The following is a 21,653-nucleotide window of genomic DNA, read 5'->3' on the forward strand; positions in this document are numbered from 1 at the left end:
TTTCAGGTGCAGCTGCGTTTATTTCCTTGAAATTACAACAGCAACTACACGGTTATTGTGTTTTCTCACTTGAGAAAACTACAAATAGATATGTAAATGAATGGATCCTGCAAAATCCTAAGGAAATGTATCAAACCTCAACTTCAACCGTCCTAAATAATAATCCTAGGAGTCTCAACTCGTTTGGAGAAAGCACACCTCCAATCAGACCGTGATGAATAAAGTGGAGAGAGGAAAAACCTGTTACATAATCTCATTTGCCGTGGGGTTGCAGTACCGGCCCCTGAAATCAAGGGGAAGTGAGTTAAGATGCAGGGTTTTTAAACCTCTCTGAAGGTTTTATTTACCCACTCTCCCGGCTGCCTCTTGTGCTTTAAAAGATTATAAGTAAATACTCTGCTCTTACAAGGGAACCAAACCTATCAAACCTGTTTAGAAAATGACCAGGTATGTTTCTTTCCTTTTTCCTGTGTGTGTGTGTGAAATTTACCATCCATGAAAGACCTTATGACTAGTATTTGGGGAACCTAGACTGTCAGAAAATGCGTCTTTAAGCCACTCATCTTTTGAGCGCACATAGGTGACAACTGTTTTCCTCAGAGGATTTGTACTATTCTGAACTCCATCAAGAAAAGAGATTTTTGAAGTTAAGGTAAATTTTTAAAAGAAGGAAAGAATTCTTACCTGTTGAATCAGTCATTTGTGAATTATTTATTTTTCCTTGAGAAATGATGTGTATGGGTGGACAAACAGCTTGGGAGGCCGTAGTTAATTGAGACTTGTGCTGCAGCCTGGAGAAGGTACATTGAAAAACTAAGAATTTGGGGCTTTGTCGGGGTATATTAGTCAAAGTGTGACTAGGCATCCTGACTTTGTTTTTATACTTTAAGTAAAGTTCTGGAACTTAACTGAGTGTGATGACTGTGAAATCTTGTTTAAAAAAGTTTTGGGGAGTTAACATTTAACATCCTATAGAAAAACTTGGCCTAAAAGACACCAGCCCCAAAGTTGGCTTTTAGGTAAAATAATTTGTACTTCCCAAAGTTCTTTATGAGGGGGAACCGCAAAAATGAGTTTATTCTCAATTCTGCTGGTAATATGGTGATTAGCATGAAAAAGAGTAGGTTCAAGCTCTATATAAATGTGCATTTGAATGTAAAATAATTGAATACCTGTAAAGTGAAAATAGTCATGTAAAATTGAGGATCAGGGATCCCTTTGGCCAAGAGCTCAATGGCAGAAGCTGAAAAGTGGAGAAAACAGTAGAACCTGTTAACCTAGTTCTCCTTTTTCTTAAACATTAGAAACTCATTTGTGGAGGTGAGGCAGCAGCAATCAAGTGTGAGATTGTGCAGAATTTAGGCTGGGGTCAGGAAAAGGGGCCAGGGTTGATGTATGAGTTTGTTTTGATGCTCTTTTCTATAAATGCCTGTATTGAGAATTTAATTTCATAGTTTTTGGCCTGTGGGATTATATATTGACAAAGATGACTTGCATAGCTGTTTAATGTTTTTCTATTTTTCAGCCAATCATAATAACCCACTAATATAAATTTGCTAGAATTACTAGTGTAATTTATCCTAGAAACCCAACTTTTCCTGGAGTAGCTTTAAAAAAAAAAAAAAAAAGAGTCTTCTGTCCAGTGTTATTTGGACTGAAAATTTCATTAGACATTTAGTGTTATTACAATGCTTTTCATTCTCAAGCAAATGGTACTTTAAATTAAAGAAGTAAATTAATATAGAGTAAGCTGATTTGGATCAGAAGCCCAGGAACAGGGAAGAAATAAATCAGAGGAAACAGAAACCAGATTTTATGATAGTTTTCAACAGATTGAAAAAACGAGTTAAAGACTTCATAGGAAAAACCTCAGTTGATATTTGATTGGCTTTTTGAAAAAACTGCATCAGAATTTAAAATTGAGACAGATATTCCACCATCGTAAAAGAAAATGTTACTAACAGTGATGGCTTAAGCAAAAACTTTAAGTAAATCTTGCCCAAAGCCACATGGTATATTCCAAAGCCAGATGTCAGATTTTTTTCTGATTTTCTTGTGTTGTGGATAATCTGATATTTTTGTACATTTCATTTAGCCCAGATAACCAGGGTTTAGTTGGCTTTGTGAAGGGATGGCCAGATTTAAAGAAGCAGGCTCAGGCTTTAAGAAGAGGCCAGTCTCGTAAACAAGCTGACTGAAAAGTTTGAAATCTGATCAAATAAGTGACTAGAGGAACCAGGAGTGGCTCAGAAAGGAGGGTCTAAAGCAGATTACTAAGGACAGGTACAAAGCAATAAGGAAAGCTTGCCAGGGCTATGATGAGGAAAGAAGGAAATGGGATCCATCTTGACATGAAAGGAAAAAGGCATAAAAAGAAAAAATACCCTTCAGTACCTCAGCAACAGGAAGAAAGTAATGAAACTCCAACTTCCTTCTTGATTGGGGTTAGATACTTCACTTGAAGGTATCACCAAAAAAGTCACAAGATTTTTTTTTGTAATTACATACAAAAATTAATCTTGGGGGAGGGATGGATAAAGTGAATTATGAGCAGTTATAATTATATATATGAGAATGTAAAGCTTGAAGTTGCCAAAAATAAATTTAAACTAGAGGGGACCCACTGCAATTTCAGTTGAGTTATTGGAAAGGGAGGGTTAGGTTATAAAAAGGTGAAACTATTAACTCAATTGATTTCTGGATTAATTATAGGTATGAGTCAGTCAAGCAGAGCATTTATTAGTGGTAGACTATGTATAGGTCCCGAGGTGGATACCGAAACTTAAGGGCACGGGTCCATGCCCTTAATGAGGATTATGAGAATTTTAAGGGAGCTATATACATATGCAAAGATAAACAGTTATCAGACAGCAGACAAGGGCGGCATTCATGGTATGAAGGAGAAGGAGACTGGAAGAATGGGAGATCTTTTTCATAGAGGAGGTAGAATTTGACCCTGACCTCAAAGGACGGTTAACCTGTGTATGGAGTGAAGGAAGGGGAGGGGCAGGGGGCGGCCATTCAGCCATCCCTTCATTCAGCAGATCTGTTTGGAACCTCTATGTGTGCTTGGCACTGTTCTCTGAACCCGGCAAAGAGTGGAAAGTAAGATAAGGTTTTTGCCCTTATGGAATTTACATTCTAGTGGGAGAAGGGCAATAAACAAGTAAACACTTCATGGAAAATCTGATGTCAGAGAGTGATGTCTTGTGAAAATAGGAATGATCAGAGACAAGGAAATTACAGAGTGCTAGTTACAGCCCTACTTATTCTGTGAATGACCTGTTTTGCCTGTGATATGCCTGGTAAAATGTTAATGATTTAACTTTTTAATATTTATTTGCAGCCCAAGCCAATTTGAATAGACATCTACACAGTCACTGACTCTATCTTTAACCAATTTTTAAAAAGAAACCTACATAATATTTTATAGATTGAAGCATGCAGGCTTTGCGTTTTCAACTCCTCGTTAACAATTTTTATGCAGTTCTGCTGCTGTTGTCTGCTAGGAACCTCATGTTTTTGCAGTGAGGTTAATGTCATTCTTTCCAGTTTACTTAGAGTTGTGGTGTACTGGCCTGTGTACTTAGGTATATTCTCCATTAGGAACAGTAATCACAACAGTGATACAAAGGGAAGCTAAACTCCAAGGACAGTTTGTTTTGATGATACCTTGTAGGAGAGCACACAAAACTGAAGGTGGACAGAAAGTAAGAGTCGGCTCTTCAGCGTAGTTCCCAGAAAATGAGGTCCAGGGTGACGTTCCCTCCAGGTCTCGTCTGCATGGTACATTTGGCATTTGGGCTGCGTTGTGCTCTGTGAACTTAATCATTCTCCTTACAGGTTGGTAGGGGACTTAGTGGTCTCACTGGAAATATTATCTTAAACTTCTGCAGATAGTAGACCTGATACAAATGTGTCAGTCTTGAAATGGGGAAGTCTGGACTCTGCAGTTGTCTGACTGCCAGGTTTTGTTGTTATTGACAAGATGTCCTTTATAGCGTCAGCTAAAAAATTCCTTAGTGACTCTTCATGTTTTGGAACACACTTATGAAGTACTTCTTAAGCATTCTTTAAGAAATGTGTTCTCTCCTTCTCTACTTTTTCTGTAGTTTTAAACGTAAAACAAACAAATAAACACAACAACAAAAAAACCTTATAGGTGGAATTGAGGTAAAGGATCCCCAAAAGGATTTATGTGCCTATGGAACCACATCTCTTAACATTTTCTATATGCATCTGACCAGTTTTCATCTGCAATTCATTCTGACACACTTGGGATAGGCCTATGGAAAAGAAAACGATTTTCAGAGGAGGTGGGAGATTCTTTAGCCTTTCCTTGATTTCCTTCTGAATACTCCATTTATTTTTATTTTTTCTAACTTTTTATTTTATGTTGGAGTATAGTTGACTAACAATGTTGTGATAGTTTCCGGTGAACCGTGAAAGGACTCAGCCATACATATAAATGTATCCATTCTCCCCCAAACTTCCCTCCCATCCAGGTTGCCATATAACATTGAGCAGAGTTCCCTGTGCTCTACACTAGGTCATTGTTGATTATCCATTTAAAATATAGCAGTGTGTACATGCCGATCTTCAACTAAATACTCCATTTAGAAAAGAATTGTAGATGTAAATGCTCTGAGTCTGTGATGTATATGATAAAAGCTAATGTGATATGTAATCTTGAAAAGTATTTGGGAAGGACAATAGAATTCATATGTTTTAATGTCTGGGTGAGGGGTGCGCCAAATTGCAGGTTTTGCACTATAAATTGTCATGTCTGTGGCAAGGTATTAATAGTAAATTCGTCCATTCTTCCCCTTAAAATTAATGGGGAAAGTAATATGTAGAGAAGTATATGCCGCTTATTGTTTCACTGAATAATTTTACACAAAAATACTACAGCCCATATCCTAATATGTGCCTAGTAGAATTGACTTTTTTGACAAATGTTTGCTGAATAAATTGAATTGTCACAGGTAGTTTATTCTGATGATATTTGCATTGTATTTCTAGCTTAGAGCACTGGTTTTTTTTTTTTTACAATTATCTTTTTATGTTTAATTAATTTATTTTGGATGTGCCTTGTGGGATCTTAGTTCCCTGACCATGGATCGAACCTGTGCCCCCGGTGTTGGGAGCACAGAGTATTAAAACCACAGGACCACCAGGGAAGTCCCGGAGCCCTGATTTTCGAGCTCTGAGTTGAACCCCGCAGGGGGCTGCCATCCAGCCTTTTGGTAATGGGGCCTGTTTGAGTGGTGCCGTCACTCTGGAGCCCAGGCCCTGACCTTCCCTCCAGCTTGCCTGACCATGGGGCTGGGCCGACCCCATCTTTTCCTGCAGTTTCTGCCTTTCCTGATCAGCTGAGTGGGCCTCTTCGGGTCACTTCTCAGAGTACTGAAGTGTCCCCAGTTTGGCCTTTTTTGTGGTGGGTGTCTCTTGTCATTTTTCTCTGTTGTTTTGTTGGAGAAGAAGCACATTTCCCTGGAGAATAGTTCTTGACTTGATTTTGTAAACTGTGCATGTATATAGAGCATGGTGTTATTTCTACCTCCTTCTTGTCTTTAGCTGAAAATCTTGTATTACTTGTAACTGAATTGTTGAGAACATTTTGATCCTACAGAACAACTAAAAACTTATGAAGACTTTTTTTGGGAGACAGTCGGGAAGTTAGAACATGGAGTATGTTTTATGTTGAAGGGGGCATGGCAACCCTCTCCAGTATTCTTGCCTGGAGAATCCCATGGACAGAGGAGCCTGGTGAGCTACCGTCCTTGGGGTTGCAAAGAGTCAGACAAGACTGAAGCGACTTAGCATCGAATGTTTTAGGTGATATTTAAGAACTATAAAGTTCATTTCTATGTTAATGGTATTGGGGTTATGTTGAATTCCATCTGTTAAAAAGATACATATGGGAGTTATAGACAAAATGAAATGATGCCTAATACTTGTTTTTTAAAACATCAGAATAGGCATACACACACATAGGAAATGAAATAATATTAGCAATTTTTTGGTAATTTTTAAGAGTACATGAGTGTTTGTTACAATTTTCTATACTTCTATGTGTATTTGGAAATATCTGTAATAATTAGAATATACACATTACCGATTATAACTGTCAAAGTCTAAATCAGTAAAGTTATGTGGTTGGACATTTGAGTTAATTGACTAATCAGAAAATCTCCGCCTTGCATTTTCTGTGAGTTCTGCATTTAGCAAAAAAATTTAAGAATACAGAATTTTTTAGAAATACAGTCACAAGGTTAAAACTCTTAACTTTGAGATCTTATAACAATAACAGTATACCTGTACTGTATCAACTGTTTTGACATATTTTGTCTTTTATCCTCAGAACAAGACATGAATAACCCATTTCTCAGATGAAGAAACTGAGACCTTAGATTAATTTATCCAAATCCCAAAGCAAGTGGACCTGGAGCCAAGATCTTCTGACTCATTCTCAGGTGCCTATTCTCTTATATACACACGCATATAAGCACTCTTTTTTTGTGTGGTGTTGAAAACCAAAGGTTTTCTAACATTTTGGTGTTCGGACACTTTTGCATTATTGACGCCCCAAAGATCTTTTGTTTATGTGGACTATATCAATATTTAACATATTAGAAATTAAAAGTCTGAAATGTTTTAAAATACTTATTCACTTAAAAATGATAAACTCATGAAAGGTTAACATGAATAACGTATTTTAATGAAAAAATATTCCAAAGCAAAAGTACAGTGAGAAGTGTGAGATGGTTTTATGTTTTGCCACTCTTTAATGCATTGCTTAATAGAAGACCACTGGAGTTTCATAACTGCTTTTGCATTCAGCCTATTGTGATATGTGGCTTTGTTTGAAATATATGAAGAAACCCCATTTATACACAGATACATAGTAGAGAAAAGGTGGGGCATTTTAGTGTCTTTTGCGTGTAATTGTGTGTGTTCTTTAATATAGTGAGACTCAGCAAATGGTAGATTCTTTTTTTAATCCCTTTGCCTCTTTTTTTTTTTTTTTTTTTTAGAAAGGTGTTCTTAAGAGTTAGCTGTGTTGAATCTGAACATTGTCAATGAATCTTTTGTGCTACTCCGTCATGGAAAAATCTATTGGTCCATCTTGCACTTTGGACGGATCTTTGACCAGCTTGTGATTGTTATAACATTGTACACTGGTCATTTAAAAAATAATCGTTGAGTTCTACAGATCTTTCAAATGTTGACACATTTGGTTACACAATATTCATCAAATCACATTCATTAATGCAACCATTAATCTCGTCCAAAAAGTCTTGAGAATTGAGGCGCAGTCAAGATTTTGGTATCCAGTTCAAGTTTTCCAAAATTCTAATTTTTTCTTGAAAACTCAAATTTTATCATCAGCAACAGGTATTGTCGGTTTTTTCCTTGAAGCGTCAGGCTCACTGTATCTACTTTAGAGAAAATGTCTGCCAAGTACCTAAGTCTGAATAACTATATATAATAATAAGTTGTCTGCCAGCCATTCTTTCAGCAGAAATGGTATTCTTTGGAAAAGTGTATAGTTCAGCTCACAACTCAATTGCATAAATGCTTTTCCTTAAGATGGCCATTGTATTAGGTATGTAGAAATGCTTTTTGTACATATTAGATATGATGAAATGCTCCCATTTCATCACACGGATTATTAAAAAGATCAAGTTCTCAAGAGCAAGATTTAATAATTAATAACTTTTACTATTTTATCAAGGACATTGTTAAGTGAAACTGGCTTTTTAAAAATGATTGATAGGAGAAAGAGTAACATGGGAACATATACTACCATTTGTAAAATAGATAGCCAATGGGAATTTGCTATATGGCTAAGGAAACTCAAATAGGGGCTCTGTATCAACCTAGACACGTGGGATGGGGAAGGAGATGGGAGGGAGGTTCAAAAGGAGGGGATATATGTTTACCTATGGCTGATTCACATTGAGGTTTGACAGAAAACAACAAAATTCTGTAAAGCAACTATCCTTCAATAAAAAATAAATTATTAAAAAAACAAAATATTGATAGGGACTTTGCTGGTGGTCCAGTGGCTCAGATTCTGTGTTCCCAATTCAGGGAGCCCAGGTTTGATCCCAGGTCAGAGAACTAGATCCCATATGCCATTCCTGCATGCTGCAACTAAGACCCTGGTGCAGCCAAATAAATACTATAAAATCAATATTTTAAAAAGTGATTGACAGACAGTGAAGAATGTAATTCCTGCTAGTACAGTTTGGATCCTTGCCATAATTGATGCTAAAGTGCCAGCAGTTTTGCCCTTCATTGCTTTTGTGCCATCAGAGGAAATATCAGCATCATAGTTTCAGGGTAAATCATGAAAATTTGAAATCGCTGATATAAACTGGTGCCTTGTTCTAACATATTTTGAGAGTAGTCTAACACAGACAATCTGTAGCAATAAAATAATGTTTCCATCTTAGCTGATTAACTTGTTGGGAAGAAGGAAATATGCTATTGTGTGGGATGAGCCATGTGTCCTGAAACCACAAGGGTAGAAGATTAAGTAACCTCGGAGAGTGGTGGGTAAAGGGTAGACACAAAGGAAGTCTATAAAAGTGCTTTTGTGTGTGTGCTCAATTGTGTCTGACTCTTTGCAGTCTTATGGACTGTAGCCTACCAGACTCCTCTGTACATGAGATTCTCCAGGCAAGAATACTGGAATCTGTTGCCATTTTCTCCTCTAGGAATCCCCCGACTCAGGGTTCGAACCAGCATCTCCTGTGTCTCTTGCATAGCCACCTGGGAAGCCCAAAAGTGCTTTATAGCCTAGCAAAAAAAAAAAAAGAGCATTGGTTCTGGGTTTTTTTTTTTAAGTTAAAAAAGCACTGAGCCCACATACATCATTCATATAAATCTATATATTCATACTCATTTTTATCTGTGCTCAAACTCAAGGTACTCAGCCATTTTATTCCTTGAATGACAGTAGGGGAGAGATGGTAGCACACTTGAGAGAAGAGATGTTTGTGGCTGTTGTGTGTTTCTTTCAACCAGGGAGGCTGTGAGTGGAGTAGATGTTAGTGATCACAGAGCTGGTATAGGCAGAACGGAACTGGCTGTGGGCAGAGTGGAGATGAGCGGAGATGAGTGGGAGCCAGAGGAATATTGTGGGATGAATACAGAAAAATGGGACCTAGGAAAGTACAGAGGTGGGTGCAACTGGGGTCATGGAGGTAAACATATTTGACAGAGTTCCATCAAAATACAGTTAAAATAACTATTGAAATAGCTGTACTGGGCAGTCTGACTTTTAATGTCTTATCAGTATTCAAATTCTATTATTATAATCTCTAGAGGAGAAAACAGCAATGCCATGAATTATGTGTAGTGCTGGGAAGTCTCCAGGCTTCTGTTACAAGCATCCATATGTGAAAATATTGACTCAGCCACTTTGGGGGCTGTAAATTCAAGAATGAAATTTTAATATTTAATCTTTTACTAACGGTTATGATTAAGGGCTTTCCTGGCGGCTCAGTGGTAAAGAATATGCCTGTGATGCAGGAGACCTGGGTTCGATCGCTGGGTTGGGAAGATTCCCTGGAGGAAGGCATGGCAACCCACACCAGTATTCTTGCCTGGAGAATCCCATGGACAGAGGAGCCTGGCAGGCTACAGTCTATGGGGTCACAAAGAGTTGGACACAACTGAAGCAACTGAAGCAGCAGTTATGATTAAAGGAGCAGAAGAGTTTAGTTCAGATAGATCTTATTCATTAGTTTGTTATTTATGTGATACTCATTTCCAAAAAGGATTTGAGATGGCAGAAAGAAGGATCAAAGTCATAATCAAGAAAAAATATGATTCAAAGTCATGTTTCTTTCCCTTACATTTTGTCTACTGATGATGTTTATTTTAATAGGATCATTGTTGAGATGTGCTGTAACTATAAAGTAATTGAACTGGTCTCTATTATGTGTGGCTTCTCAGGTGGTGCTAGTGGTAAAGAACCCTTTTGCCAATGCAGGAGACAAAATGAGATGCGAGTTCGATTCCTGAGTCAGGAAGATCCCCTGGAGAGACCACTGGCAACCTACTCCAGTATTCTTGCCTAGAGAATCCCATGGACAGAGAGGCTGGTGGGCTGCAGTTCATAGGGTTGCAAGGAGTTGGACATGTCTGAAGTGACTTAGTATGCATGCATGATGTTAATTATGCCAGAGAAATATAATATTGTCATTTTTTAGGGGCATGTAAATGAGCAGAATACACCCTTTTAATGGGAGTGATGTGGCAGGAAAATTACAATAGGACACAAAAGATTTTGTTTTATCTTTTTTTTTTTTAAATTTTTGCTGTGCCATGCTGCCTGTTGGATCTTTGTTGCCTGACTTGGGATCGAACCCAGGGCCCCTGGCAATGAAAGCGCTTATCATAACCACTGGAACACCAGGGAACTGCCCAGAAAAAATTTTTTTTTAAAAAATTCAGTACTGCTTTCAGCGGTAGTTAATAGAAAGCCATCAGTTCAGTTCAGTTGCTCAGTCATGTCAGACTCTGCGACCCCATAAATCTCAGGCACGCCAGGCCTCCCTGTCCATCACCAACTCCCAGAGTTCACTCAAACTCATGTCCATCGAGTCGCTGATGCCATCCAGCCATCTCATTCTCTGTCGTCCCCTTCTCCTCCTGTCCCCAATCCCTCCCAGCATCAGAGTCTTTTCCAGTGATTCAACTCTTCGTATGAGGTGGCCAAAGTACTGGAGTTTCAGCTTCAGCATCATTCCTTCCAAAGAACACCCAGGGCTGATCTCTAGAATGGACTGGTTGGATCTCCTTGCAGTCCAAGGGACTCTCAAGAGTCTTTTCCAACACCACAGTTCAAAAGCATCAATTCTTTGGTGCTCAGCTTTCTTCACAGTCCAACTCTCTCATCCATACATGACTACTGGAAAAACCATAGCCTTGACTACATGGACCTTTGTTGGCAAAGTAATGTCTCTGCTTTTCAATATACTATCTAGGTTGGTCATAACTTTTCTTCCAAGGAGTAAGCGTCTCTTAATTTCATGGCTGCAGTCACCACCTGCAGTGATTTTGGAACCCAGAAAAATAAAGTCTGACACTGTTTCCCCATCTATTTCCCATGAAGTGATGGGACCGGATGCCATGACTTTCGTTTTCTGAATGTTGGCTTTAAGCCAACTTTTTCACTCTCCTCTTTCACTTTCATCAAGAGGCTTTTTAGCTCCTCTTCACTTTCTGCCATAAGGGTGGTGTCATCTGCATATCTGAGGTTATTGATATTTCTCCCAGCAATCTTGATTCCAGCTTGTGCTTTCTCCAGCCCAGCGTTTCTCATGATATACTCTGCATATAAGTTAAGATAAGCAGGGTGGCAATATACAGCCTTGACGTACTCCTTTTCCTATTTGGAACCAGTCTGTTGTTCCATGTCCAGTTCTGTTGCTTCCTGACCTGCATACAGATTTCTCAAGAGGCAGGTCAGGTGGTCTGGTGTTCCCATCTCTTTCAGAACTTTCTACAGTTTCTTGTGATCCACACAGTCAAAGGCCTTGGCATAGTCAATAAAGAGGCTTAAACCTTAAGCCATTTATTACTGTGTGGTTCAGAAAAGTTCAGGGAATTTCAAAGGTGGGCGGTCTCAGGCAATTCGGCGGCTCCGCAGGGCCCTCAGCCAGGTGGTCAGCCATCTTGTGCATGTTTACTTACAGCAGGTCACAAAATGGCTGCCTCAGTTGTTGGCATCACATGTCTTTCTGAGGCAAGAAGGAGGGAGTAGACAAGAGCCAGCAGTTCCTACTCCAGTGCTTGCCTGACGGAGAACAAAATCTTTCCCAGAAGCTTCCATTCCCTTTATCTGTGGTGTGTCTCATTTGCTTGAATCGTTGTCAGTGTCTGTCCAACAGGAGTGGGTACGGGGGGTGGTGTGACGCACATCGTGTATCGTTTCCTAGGCTTAGATACGCGGCTCGCTGTCCAGGAGGAACCGGGACTCTTAGCAAGTGAGGGGAGGAGATGTCTCTTGGGTGACTGGCTGTGTGTCTGCCTCAGATAAGCAGAAAAGAAAGCACAGAGAGTAGCCCGCAGCCTGCTACAGCAACTTTCCTGGAGTCTAGAGACTATCCTGTGTGTGTTTCCTTCTTGCTCACAGATTGCCTTTTCTTTCTTATTCTAGTGGAAGGTTACAGACGTGAATCGCAGCTCCTTGTGGAGCTAATTTAGAGATAGTTAGGTCTTAGCTTCCTCAGCTGTGAAATAAGAATATATTTGATGATCTTGGAGGTGCCTTCTGGTTCGGACATTCTTGTCTCTCCTCGTTCCTGTCTTTTGATCATTTCACATTTATATCTTTTTTTTAAATCAAAAAAGTGGACAGTATTAGAGGATATAAAAGTGTATGGTGTCTTGCAGTCATCTTGATAGCTAGGCAGTATGTCTAATAACAATCTTGATGGTATAGAAGGTTAAAGCTAAAATTAGGTTTTGGCTTTTTGGCAGTTAAATAATGTAATATTACTTATGCCCCAAATTTCCACCGAAGGTGGAAAACTAATTGCATTTTTTTTTTAGTAGGGGATATATCCATATACATACAGAATCTATACTCAACATAGCCCCAGTACCATGTCTTAAATTTAAGCACTAGTGGTTAAAACCTGGTAGAATACCCCCTTTTGCTTGTTGGGCATTTGCTCTTATTTGTTAATCTTGTTTGCACTGCATATTTGCCTTAGGTAAAATTAGAGGACAACTAAAGGAGAGTGATTCCCTTCATTCATGGTAGCAACTTGACTTGAACGAGGCAGAACCTCTGTCTCATCTTCAGGTAGATTCTGTGTTTCAGAGAGAGTGACAGTCTGGCTCTTCCTATAGGATTCCATCAAGATTTTATGAATTTGAATATACTGTGAATTGAAAATCACATTCTCAGCTCTAGAAACTTGCAAAGCAATTAAACACTGCTTATAGAATAGGCTCTTGAAATGTTAACCTAAAAATGTATTAATCTGTTCAACAGAAGTCTTACAGAAGGATCACAATGTGGTTTATTATAGTTTATCAGTATTGGGAGACCCTGAAGATAAACATTATTAACTCTGGCACTTAAAGGAGCCAGAAGTCATTTGCAGTTTGGAAGGTATTTTTAAGAATAAAATGGGTGTAGGTATATGTATTTAACAGCAGCTTTAAACAACTTTAGGGACAGACAGCATCTAATTTCATTACTCCAGAATATCCAAATATCAGAAACCTTTCCTTCCCACTGAAACTCTTTTAACTATGTAATTAAAGCAATTGTTTTCATTTTTCATTTTGTGGATGACTAAGAGCCTCATTAATGTAAATATTCAGGAAGCTTGATTTTATAGCTTCTTGGCTTTATAACCAACAATAAAAATCATGTACAGTGGAAAACCCCTTCTTCTCTTGACTGCAATCTCAACTGAAAGATAAACGCAAGCAATTTTTTCTGGCAGTGGAGTGACCTGTGTGACTGGCTCTTTAGATGTTGCCAGTGGCCATCTTATTAGAGGATGTAATTAACAGGATGTTAATTTAAGGCAATACAGTATTTGCTGGTGGGGTGGATTTCCAGTTACCAAGTGTTAATCAGTGTGGTATCCAGTAACAGGAAGTAGTAGTTTTATACAAGTTCTTAGTAAAAATTATTGTGAAGTCAGTGGAGGTATTTTATTATACAAATGACCTTGGTTCTTGTATGGAAATGAGCACTCTGACTTCTGAATCCAGTAGACTTTTTTGGTGGACAAAAGATTCATTCTTTTTGCCAGTGGTCGTTGGCATGTCTCTGTCATTAGCATGAACAAGTCTTACTGAGCAACTTCTGAGAGTGAGGTATTAGAAGAGATGCAAAGAAATGTATGTAGCCTGTGGCCTTCGTCATCAGGGAGTTTATATCCATACTTGTTGCCAGGATCTCTTGAAAAGAAAAACAGCCATTTTCTTTTGTTGTTGTTGTTTTCCTTTTTAAAAAATTGTAGTAAAGGCAATGTAAAATTTATCATTGTAACCATTTTCAGATGTATAGTTCAATATTGTTTTGTATATACACATTGTGGTGAAACAGATCTTTAGAACTTTTTACATCTTCAGCATCTGAAACTCTACACAGTAGAGTATTTGAAATCTCCTTCCTCCCTCAGCCTCCGGTGAGCCCCATTCTGTGGTCTGTTTCCATGCATTTGACTATCTTGGATAACCTCATATGAACGGAATCATAAGCATTTATCTGTTTGTGACATATTTTACTTAGTGTGCTGTCATCAGGATTCATCCATGTTGTCGCATGTGACAGGATCCCCTTCCTTTTTAAAGCTGAATCGTATTGTATTATTGTACGTGTAATCATGTTTTGTTCATTCATCTGTTGATAGACCTTTGGGTTACTTTTGGCTGTTGTGAATATGCTGCTGGGAATACGTGTGTACGAATATCTCCTGGAGACTGTTTTCAGTTCTGCTGGATAAATACTCAGAAGTGGAGTTCCTGGGTCATATGGTAGTTCTGTTTTTTAATTTTTTGAATAAGTGCCATACTGTGCTGTATAGCATTTATACCATTTCATGGGCTTCCCTGGTGGCTCAGCTGGTAAAGAATCTGCCTGCAATGTGGGAGACCTGGGTTCAGTCCCTGGGTTGGGAAGATCCCCTGGGGAAGGGAAAGACTACCCACTCCAGTATTCTGGTCTGGAGAATTCCATGGACTGTATATCCATGGAGTCACAGAGTCAGACATGACTGAGCGACTTTCACTATACCATTTCATAATCCTACTAACAGTACCCAAAGGTGGTACTTTCTCCACATCCTTGCCAGCACTTATTTTCTGTTTATTTTGTTTTTTTTTAATAGTGGCTGTTCTAAAGGTGTGAGGTGATAGCTCCTTGTGGTTTTGATTTGCATTTCTTAGATGATTAGTAATGATGGGCATCTTTTCATCTGCTTGTTGACCATTTGTGTATCATCTTTGGGGTAATGTCTCAATCCTTTGCCCATTTTTTGGTCATTTATTTAATTTCTTATTGTTGACTTGTAAGGTGCCATTTTCTTTTTAAAAATACGAATTAGCAGAGTAGAACTGCTCATAGATCAGGTGCAGGGTGCAGAAATACAGTGAGTGGAGTGGGGTAACAGCAGAGAGATTCACCTATCTCTAACCATTATTAGTGCAGTCTGTTCTTTTTTTTTTTAATATTTAGTTTTTGTTTGGCTGCACCAGTTCTTAGTTGTGGCACATGGAATGTGGCACGTGGGATCTAGTTCCCTGATTAGGGATCGAACTCCGGCTCTCTGCATTGGGAGCAAGGAGCCTTAGCTACTGAACCACCAGGGAAGTTTCAGTGCAGCTTGTTTAATTGAGAGCTTTTACTCCCAACGAGGATTTGAGGCCTCAGATTCATCCTCCTCTTCCTTGCCATCCTCCTCCTCATTACCTGTAAAACTAGGGGATGGACAAGATGATTACTGAGGTATCTTCCAGCTCTAAAATACTGAGTTTTGAGAGAACTGCCTTTTACCATCTCCAACTTCCTTGGAACCTCATTAACATCTGACGTCTAGACTAAGGAATCTTTGATGGCTAGTAAGAAGCTCTCCTCCAAAGGCCCATTAGATCTTTGCTAACTTTTAATCTTGCTCCTTCGGGTCTTTATAGTGTGGTGTCACCCCCAGATTCTGGGCCTACGCGTCAGTTCGTTACCTGCTGCCGCACGCAAGTCCTTCTGTGGGCATGTGGCAGGGTGCTCAGGCCTGGACTTTGCCCTGAGATATACAGTGTTGTTGTTTTTTAAGCCTGCTCACAGGCATGAGGAAATAGAAGCCAAAGTTCATTGGACAGTGTATTTGTTGTTGTTTTGAACCCATAGAGCAGGCAGAACTAGTCCAAATCCGGTGAATTCTCATTTTGGTAAAACTAGCAATATTTCTTTATTAAGTGCTAGGTTTAAAGAAATATTACCCAACTGATTTGTTTATTTTTTGTCTGTGGTTTTCACAGTGATACTTTGGTAATAGTTAAAAAAAAAAAAAAAGCGGCAATGTTGATTGTGATGGTTGATGTTGAAGATTACCATAGACTCTGATATGACTTGCTTAGGATTACTTTTAGGTTTCAAGTGCGTGGTATTTAAAAAATATTTTGTATCTAATAGATACTGTCTGGTAGATATCCAGTCTTCAGGGAGCTGATCTTAGTTCCTAATATATGGAGTTATGTTATTGCCACAAGACACTGTGACTTAAAATACTAATGGCAACAGTATCCTATGAGGTAATAAGGTAAACAGGCAGAGTTCAGTAAACCACACAGGAATGGGTGAGGAACATGCGTGCTGACTCAGGAAGAGTGAGGTGCTGATAGTGCTTGAGTAGAACCCAAGATATCTAGCCAAGCAGTGTCTTTGCCCTCGAACACCTGTGGCATCTCCTTTGCCTTCTGGCTTGTTGTCAGGTCTTGGTGGAACATTACCAGCCCCTTCTTTTGCCCAAAATACTAAATATAGGTGTGTGAGTGGGGGAGGTAACACAGGGACCGAGGCAGCTTCAGAGAGCTATGTTGTGAGAAGCTACAGAAATGTTCAGAGCCAGCCAGTGTCATTCTTCTTCTTTTTTTAATGTTTATTATTTATTTATTTGCTGCATTAGGTTTTAGTTGTGGCGTGTGTGCTAAGTTGCTTCAGTTGTATCTGACTCTTCCCGACCCTGTCTATAGCCCACCAGGCTCCTCTGTCCATGGGATTCTCCAGGCAAGAATACTGGAGTGGGCTGCCATGCCCTCCTCCAGGGGATCTTCCCGGCTCAGGGATTGAACTCATATCTCTTATGTCTCCTACACTGGCAGGGCTCTTTAGCACCAGCGCCATCTGAGAAGCCCTTATTTGTGGCACGTGGCATCTTTAGTTACGGCATTCAAGCTCTTAGTTGAGACATGTGGGATCCAGTTCCCTGAGCAGGGATAAACCTAGACTCTCTGCACCGGGAACACAGAGTTTAGTCACTGGACCACCAGGAAAGTGTGCTGGTGTTACTCTTAATCCCGATTATACAGTCCGCTCAAGGGTTGAAAATGCATTTTGTAACATTATGATGATTTCATAGCAAAAGTTTATCGAGGCCCTGAGGGGCTTGTCATTACCATCCCTCTGATCATGTCATTGAATTATGAAAAAACATAACCACCAGAAAACAGGTAAAGTGAAAAGACAAAACTAACGTGGGTTTTAAGTAGTAGTCTAGAATCCATTAACATCATCATTTTCAAAAGGGTGTAAGGCTTTCCCTCCAAATAGTAGCATTTCATGAATTTTATAATATATAAAACTATCACATGTTTTCATTATTCATCCATTTATTTCTGTTGCATGGGAAATGTAACTTATTTCTATATACTTTGGTTTCTGGTTTCTTAAAGTATAACACGTTACTGTTACTGCCACATCAATATCATTTATTTAAAAAAGCGTTTGATGGTAAATCTGTTTATTCTTTTTTTTATTTAGAGCATAGTTGCTTTATAGTGTTGTTAGTTTCTGCCGTGCACTGAAGTGAGTCAGCCACAGGTATACATATATCTACTCTTTTTTGGATTTCCTTCCCGTTTAGGTCACCACAGAGCATTGAGTTCCCTGTACTATGCACTCAGTTCGCGTCAGTATCTTTTGTAATGGAAGTTCTTCTTCCTTCTAGATGTTTCAGAATCCACATGCTCAACATCAGAGTGATGCATGTGGCTCTAGGACTGTGATTTGGTCTCCCATTTCTCTGATCTGCTTTGTATTTGGTGGGGAAAGGCATTATTAGGAAGTGTGCCTGAAGGGATCATACAGTTTTGGCTAGATGGTAGCATTTAGACTATCATCAGACTTCATTTATCCATGTAATGTCTAATCTATTATTAGAATAATGATTTGATCATTGAGTAAACTTTTCTAATTGAACAGGGAATATATGTATAAAAATGTTTTGATAGCTTTAAATCCGTTAATATAATTCATCTCATTAACTGTAAAAAGGTAGAAACATCATGACTATGTCAGTCGATTCAGAGAAACCATTTGTTAAAACCTATTTCATCATAAAAGAACTCTTAACAAACAAGAATAGGGACTTCCTAAACATGAGCCAAATTCTGATGAGGATACAGAGTGAATGGAACTTCCCTGTGTTGCTGATGGGGATACAAAATGGTGGGCTTCTCCGGTGGCTCAGTAGGGTAAAGAATCTGCCTGAAATGCGGGAGTTCCGGGTTCATTCCCTGGGTGGGGAAAATTGCCGAGGGAAAGGAAATAGCTACCCAAATCAGAATTTTTGCCTGGAACATCCCATGGACAGAGGAGCCTGGTGGGCTGTGGGGTCATAAGAGTCGGACAGGACTTAGTGACTAAACCACCGCCACCACAAATGGCCCACTATTGCAGAAAGCAGTTGAGCAGTTTCTCATAAAGATAAGCACACACTTACCACGTGACTCATCAGTCCTTCTCCTAGGTATTTACTTAAGAAAAATGAAAACTTAGGTTCACACAAAAACTTGTATGCAAATGTTTATGCAGCTTTAGGAATAATCACCCCAAACTAGAAAGAACCCAAATATCCTATGACTAGCGAATGAATATATACTTGGTGGTACATTCCTGCTAACAAACTACTGGTAAATGTAACAACAGGCATGAATTTTAAAGGCAGCATGTTGAGTAAGAGAAGCCGCTGTCAAAAGGTAATAAGCTATATGATTCAATTTAAGTCATATTCTAGAAAGGAAAGCTATAGGCATTGGAGAACAAGTCAGTTGTGGCCAGGGTTTAGGGTGGGGAGAAGGTGCTGATTACAAAGGAGTGGCATGAGGATATTTTCTGGGCAAATGGAAGCGTTGTGTCTTGGTTGTTGTGAGGGTTACATTATACATCTGGTTAAAAACTCATAAGAACTATATACCAAAAAAACATGAATTTTGCTTTTTATAAATTAAAAGTAATATTTTTTAAAAAGTAAGTTTAGATACTAGGTCAAATATATAAAATCTGTATTTCTGTGTAACAGTAGTAACCAGAAAGTGAAATTTTAAGAAAGATGACATGTATAGTAAGAGCAAAAAAAATCAAAACCTAGCACTAAATCTAATGAAAGATGTGTAAAATGATTATATAAGATGATTCTAAAATTTATATGGAAACACAGATGGCAGGAATAGTCAAAGTAATAACACTGATGATAAATAAAACTGCTGAATCTATATTGTTGGATAGTGGCTCAGATGGTAAAGCGTCTGCCTACAGTGTGGAAGACCTGGGTTCAGTCCCTGGGTCAGGAAGATCCTCTGGAGGTGGAAATGGCAACCCACTCCAGTACTGTTACCTGGAAAATCCCATGGACGGAGGAGCGTAGTAGTAGCTACAGTGCATGGGGTCGCAAAGAGTCAGACACGACTGAGCAACTTCACTTTACTGTGCAGTGTAGAATAAACAAATGGGTCAATGGAATAGAACAGAAGCCAGAAGCAGATCCACGGCTTTTTTTTTTTTTTTTTTACACATGTATATAAAAGTATGTGTGTGCATTTGTGAAACTGAAAGTGATGTTTGCTCAGTTGTGTCCAACTCTTTGCAACCCAATGAACTGTTAGCCTACCAAGCTCCTCTATCCATGGAATTCTCTAGGCAAGGATACTGGAGTGGGTTGCCTTTTCCTCCTCCAGGGGATCTTCCCAACCCAGGGATTGAACTCTGGATCTCTTGCATTGCAGGCAGATTCTTTCCCGTCTGAGCCACCAGGGAAGCTCTTGTAAGTAATGTGTGTGTGTATGTGTGTATACACATACATGCACGTAGACACAATTTATGATTAAGATGACGTTATACAGGAATCTGGAAAGAAAAATCTTTTCAACAAATGATCCTAAACTGTTTATCCATATTAAAAACAACTGATTTTAACCCCTATCTCATATCAGACTCACAGAAAAACTCCAACTGAATTGTAGATCTAAATACAGGAGGTCAAATAGAAAGGTTCTCAAGGTGCTCAACATAGTAGTCACCAAAGAATGCTGAATAAAGCTATAGTTACCACTACACAGTGAACAAAATAGCTAAAATTTAAAAACAAATAACCAACACAGTATTGTAAAGCAATTATCCTTCAATTAAAAAAAAAACAAATATAGCAACAAAAAGCTTGAAAATATCAAGTGTCAGCAAGGATATGGAGCAAGAACTCTCAAACACTGATGGTGGGAATCATGAATTAGTACAACTGTTTTGAAAATTGGTGGTACTCTGTTACAGCTGAAATTTGCACTGTGCCTCTGACCCAACAAATTCAGTCCTAGTTGTATACCCAACAGACATGTGCTTATGTTCACCAAAAGCAAGGATGTTCATAGCGTAATTCATAATTACTCCAAACTAGAGATGACCCAAATAGTCCATCAGTATAAGAATGGAGAAATACATTGTTGTGTATTCAATGAAATAACATAAAATAGGAAAAGCTATTGCTATTGACAACACCAAGGGCTCAAATACAATGTTGAAGAAAAGAGTTCAGACACAAAAGAGTTCAAAAACAAGCGAAACTACTGTATTGATAAGGGTCAGGATAGTGGTTTCCTTTAGGATGGGAGATTAGTTGATCGGATGGGATATGAGGCCAATTCTAGAGTTTTCTACGTGATCAGGATGGTAGTTCCATGAGTATGTTAAAGTTCTTTGTACATTCATGACTTTTATGCTTTATAGAAATATGTTATATTTGAACTTAAAAAGTTTATGAAAAGAAATATTTTGAGTTAACCATAGGAGTGAATGGCATCCAAGATTGTATTAGGTTTTTTTTCGCATTGGTAAAGTTCATATTATCAGTGTTGTAAGACAGAAAATTATGTGTATCTACAGATACAAATAAATAGAGAGAGCTCCATAAATAAATACAGAGAACAGGCTTAAATTCTTTCCTAACTAAATCAAGACATTCCTAGGCTTCTTGAGTTTTTTTTGTTGTTGTTGCTTTTGTTGCTAGGGATAAATCCATTCTTCCTGTATCCCTGGGTTTTTTTCTCTTCAGAAAAGAATACACTGTTGGAAACTATTCTATATCAGTACCTATAGATAGACATTTTTCTTTTTTAGAGCCCTGTGAAATATAATATGTTTAGCCTATCTATCACTCATTGACATTGAGGTTGTTTCTGACTTTTTATAATCACAAACATGTTTCAATGAACAATATTTCACATAAAATGTACTTGAGCAAGTATATTTATATAGGATAATTTATTGAAAGTAGAAGTTTTGGATCTTACAGTATGTACGTGTGCATGCTCAGTTGCTTCAGGCATGTCTGACTCTTTGCAACCCTGTGGACTGTAGCCCGCCAGGCTCCTCTGTCCTTGGATTCTCCAGGCAAGAATACTGGAGTGGGCTGCCATGTCCTCCTCTAGGGGATCTTCCCAATCCAGGGCTTGAACCCAAGTCTCTTATGTCTCCTGCATTGGCAGGTGGGTTTTTCACCACTAGTGCTGCCTAAATTATTTTAAACTTTTTGTTTGGGAATAATTTTACACTTCAAAGGTCATCATTACTGGTAGCAGTTTGCTCTCTCTGCTTTATCACTTGCTGTCTCTCTACATACATA

At 38.7% G+C, this 21,653-nt stretch overlaps 1 protein-coding gene across 1 annotated transcript in view; it reads left to right on the forward strand.

The window, feature by feature from the left end:
• Positions 1-21,653, forward strand: part of DUSP16 (dual specificity phosphatase 16) — a 91,895-nt gene that overhangs the window by 846 nt on the left and 69,396 nt on the right. Inside the window, exon 2 of the mRNA XM_042247513.2 lies at positions 6,365-6,476. The gene's annotated coding sequence lies outside the window, so the exon portion shown is untranslated. The remainder of the gene's footprint in view (positions 1-6,364; positions 6,477-21,653) is intronic.

This window comes from Ovis aries, chromosome 3 (genome assembly GCF_016772045.2).
Source record: "Ovis aries strain OAR_USU_Benz2616 breed Rambouillet chromosome 3, ARS-UI_Ramb_v3.0, whole genome shotgun sequence".
Taxonomy (NCBI): domain Eukaryota; kingdom Metazoa; phylum Chordata; class Mammalia; order Artiodactyla; family Bovidae; genus Ovis; species Ovis aries.